Below are 4,658 nucleotides of genomic sequence, written 5' to 3'. Positions count from 1 at the left end.
CTTTTCGATTGGTGATTGGTGATCGGACTCTCAAATTTCAGAGGTTTCTTTCTTGTGCCAAGATATTTTCTCTGAAATAAAAGACATTTGAGTTTAACGTTAAGGGAACCATTTTATTTTAACATTTGACCTTGACCTTAATTCTTGACGTTCCTTAGAAAAAAAATGAACCTTGTAAAAATGGTTAGTGCCAGGAAAATCGTATTTCAAAGTGATTCTCTTATGAAAAACTTTTCTTTCGGTACCAACATTTTATTTTCTGACCTTGACTTTAGATAGAGTTTGAATACTTTAGTTACTTTATAACTAAGGATTTTTCTGTTACACTCTTTATACAGGGACGAAAAATAGTTTTTGCTCTTTAAAAAAGATCACAGTGTGAAATAATATATACTTGGAATTTTTTACCACATTAAATTAAATACAATATTTCACTGATAAAATTTTAAAATATTAAAGGAATTTTATTATATATAAGTCAAAGTTAAAAACAATCTCAATGGTTGGATATAATTTTCATTTTTTAAAAAAGGAACAATCCTCAAAATTAGCTAGGGATGGATTAGATAATTATAAAACAATATTGTTGCACAATTATCACCATCAAGTGTGCTGGTATTGTCATGGAATATTAAGTTTATTTATAGTTCATATTAGTATTAAAAGGCCACAGGTCCTATTCTATATGGGATGTACTAGTAGAATCAAATCAAAATACAAATAAAAAAATATTTTATTCTTTTCTACACTGTTCAAAAATCTTAAAGTAAGCGAGGTGCATTTTAACATAATCCTTATCATGTTGTATAATTCATTGTTTGAAACCTAATTGTTGTGTATTAGATGTCGAAATCCTGTTAAAAATGGATTTAATACCAATATGTATGACCATTCGAACAACGACCATTGCTAGGGTTTATTTCAGAATCTGTTTTGTTGCCTGGTCAAAATGACAGGTAGTGTCGAAATAAGTTACTGAAATGTTTAAACTATTTTAAAATATACGTACGCATAATATTGGAATAAAAAATGATTCCATTTTTGATAAACATATCAAACTACAAAGCAGCTGTTACATGTTTTTAATAAATCACTTTAGTTCGAATACTAATTGCAATATGATATGCTAACTGCGTCTAAACCATTTTATGCAAACAATTCAAAACTTGCAATTTACTTACTAGAAAAAAAATTAAATCACTTCATTAAGTCTGGTCGCTGAATAAACTGTACGTAAATTTAAGAATGAATATAACAAACCGTGATAGAGCTCAAGAGATCTATAAGCGACGTAAATTTTAGAAGAGGGTATAAAACACAGACCCCTGGATATTCCAGTGGTGGGATCAGGTACATTGCAGGAAAAAGCATCCCTTTTGACCGGTCCCACCCGTAGAAAGCACTTTGTATCAAGTAGACGAGTCTTTTTATAGTCGGATTAGTACAAAAATAAAGGCCTTACAATTGCTACGAAACTAGTCAGTCAAATCGGGAGCAAGGGGTACATGTAGGTTATGTTTGCTTAAAATGATGACTTCAACTTTTCTATCGTCGGCTCTCATTTATTGTATAGCAATGTACCCTTGTCATTTGCATACAAAATTCTTATCTCAGTTGATTCGATACGCAAGAACATATTATATGTGGAAAAATAATCTTTTACCCTGTGTAGTTTTTAGTTGGGCTTGGAAATTCTAAAGGAAAAAAGAGAATTGAAGTATTGCCGTCAAAATGTTCGTTTGAATAATGTAGGGACACCAAAAAATATCGAGTTGTGTTCCATATTATATCTAAAAATTCTAGACTTACCCTCGAAGACATTGTTATTAGACACTTAACATTTTGTCATCACAGGGTTCATAAAATACAATATTACGGTAAGGAGAAGCAAGTGCAAGGGCTACTTTTCTTTTTTTTTTTCAAGGGGACCAGTAAAACATGTTCATACATCGACGAAATATCTAAAACTCGAGTTGATCTTCACAACAAGTGTTTTCCTCTTTTCATAGTCTGCTCATAACGGGGCGCAATTGGTACCCATAACAATCCAATAAATTGTTGGAAGACCTGGTCTTTAATTTGTCGTGGGGAATGGTTGTGTATAAAGTTGAAAAGTGGTTTAAGCTGTTGATTTTGGTAACATCTCGTGATTCAAATTTTTTAAAAGTTCCTTGGAATTTTTAAGTATCCACATCTAACAATGTACTCTTATCATCTGCATATATGTTTATGTCTCTCAATTGAGTCAATGCTCAAGATCATGCTCTACGTACGAATGATATCAAAAAGGCTCTACTCTTTTTTAACCCCCTTCCCCGTTCACGCATTTTAACGCAATACCATATCAAAAAAGGCAAACTATTTAGTAAACAAGTTGATGTAACGAGGATATACGTAATCTCTTTTTTAATTTCTACTACCATGTATGTTGCTATATTGGATTCCCATATATATATTTCCTGAAAATCCTAACAAACAAAGATACATATGTTCCAGTAAATGTTCTACCAAGCCTCTTTCTCTACTCCTCGCTAAAATATTAACAGTAGTGAAGGAGAAACTTCAAGAGTAATGTGCAACAAGTTATATTCAAGAAATAGTGTAAATCAGATATGGTCACATGTACCTAAAAATTCCAAAGAATTGATGGACAATTTTTTTTACCAAAATCAATAGCTTAAAAACTTACGAATTTTCAACTTCATATGTTTTGTATTTGTATATTTTACTTGAAAAAGACGTTACTGGTAATCTAACAACCAAATTCTATCATAAACGTGATGATTTTAACTTCCCTTACTTGTGCAGCAATATACCCTTATCACCTGCATATGGAGTTTATCTATCTCAATTCATTCGATACGCAAGAGCATGCTCTACGTATGAACAATTTCTACAACGAGGTAGATTATTAACAAACAAGTTGATGAAACAAGAATTTCAGCAGCCTTGTTTGAAGTCATCATCTCATCAGTTCTATGGTCGATACAATGACCTTGTCAGCAAATACAATTTATCATTGAGTCAAATGCTGACTGACATTTTTCATACTAATTATCAGTCCATTATTTATACACTGTACACTGAATTGACAACGGATTGCTCCGTTATTTCCCCATCATGACAAGGAGCACACGGCAGGTGTGACCGGTCAGCAGGGGATGCTCACTCCTCGTGGCACCTGAGGCCACCTCTGATGTTTTGGAGATCCGTGTTTGCTCTGCTCCCAGTTTGTTTTGTTTTATGGAATTTTGACCTTTAATACTGTTTGTTATCTTTCTTGGATATAAGAATCCTTGGTGGTGCTTGTCAAAACACGATTAGATCATTGAAATTGTTTCCTATGGCCTCTCTATTGTATCTGGAAGATGAAATGGAAACATTTTTGAGGGGTTTTTTTTCACTGTCTGAATTAAATGACAGGTATCAATGTTCATACAATTAAGAAGGATTACTGTCATTATGGATTTAAGAATGAAACTGACATCAGAATGTTGTTCTCGCAAATATCCATGTAACACGAAGACATTATCTTCACGAAGGAGCTATATTCTAAGAAATATATGTATTTAATTTTTGAATGTTAATGAGATAATCTATTCAGCATGAAAATTTTGTTTTGACACGTAGCATTAAGGATTCTTATATCCACGTAGGAGTACGAGCTCGAGATCGCGAACTCTTGCCGACATTCTTCATACTAATTGATGGGTCAATATTTATACACTGACATATCTGCAATTTAACGTTTACCCGATCATGACAAGTAATATAGGGTTGGTGTGATCAGTTGACATAGGCCGCTTAATCCTTCGTGGTACCTGATCCATCCTCGGATGTTTGAAGAGGTCTAAGTTTGCCTTTTTTCCAATTTGTATTGTTTCAATGGACTTTTGTTTCAACACTTTTTTCATATTTTCTATGAATTTTGAAAAAAAAATGCGATTCTATACTGACTGACACGGCAAATATTTCCCCGAAACAAAGTCAGAATCTAGGAATTTTTATATGACAGGTATACACATATGCATCGCAAATCAAGAAAAAGTTTGACAATGTCCATTCTATGATAAATAAATGTACGAAATCTATCGACTTTTTTCGGCAGCTACCACAAAATAATGTTTTAAAAGTTTCATCAATAATTTCAAGAGACGTTAAAATTTTTTTTAACGGAAGAGGAATATCATACCCTATTGCGACTATTAATGGTCTTGATGGAAAAAGCATTCGTTAACGTGAGTTCAATTATAGTGGTTGATACAGTACGTGTAGCTGTGTTTTGTTTCAAATGCATTCCCAACACCTATTGAAGTTATATAATAATATTTACTTTTTTTTAATAATTATTATTTATTTTATTTATTTATTCATTTATTTATTTATTGCTTTTCATCTGGTCCCCGTTATTCTCGCTTAATTAATTTTATCTGGTTAGGTTTCGTTTTAAATTTCATCTTCGGCTTTGCTGATAGTAAATTATTACTGAATACAGTTTATTCAAACTTGTACATGTATATATTTGCCTTCACTGCTAGCCTATTTCCAGTTTGTTTTAAACTATATCCTTGTATCGAGAGTTTACCTCAGTTTGCTCATTACAGGTAAAAAATGCAACACTGTGACTTCAATGCAAGTTGTTCGTCAGGTTAGATTTA

Source organism: Saccostrea cucullata, unplaced genomic scaffold (genome assembly GCF_032062105.1).
Source record: "Saccostrea cucullata isolate Sc308-1 unplaced genomic scaffold, CSIRO_AGI_Scuc_v1 ctg2778, whole genome shotgun sequence".
Taxonomy (NCBI): Eukaryota; Metazoa; Mollusca; class Bivalvia; order Ostreida; family Ostreidae; genus Saccostrea; species Saccostrea cuccullata.
This window is presented reverse-complemented; position numbering follows the sequence as displayed.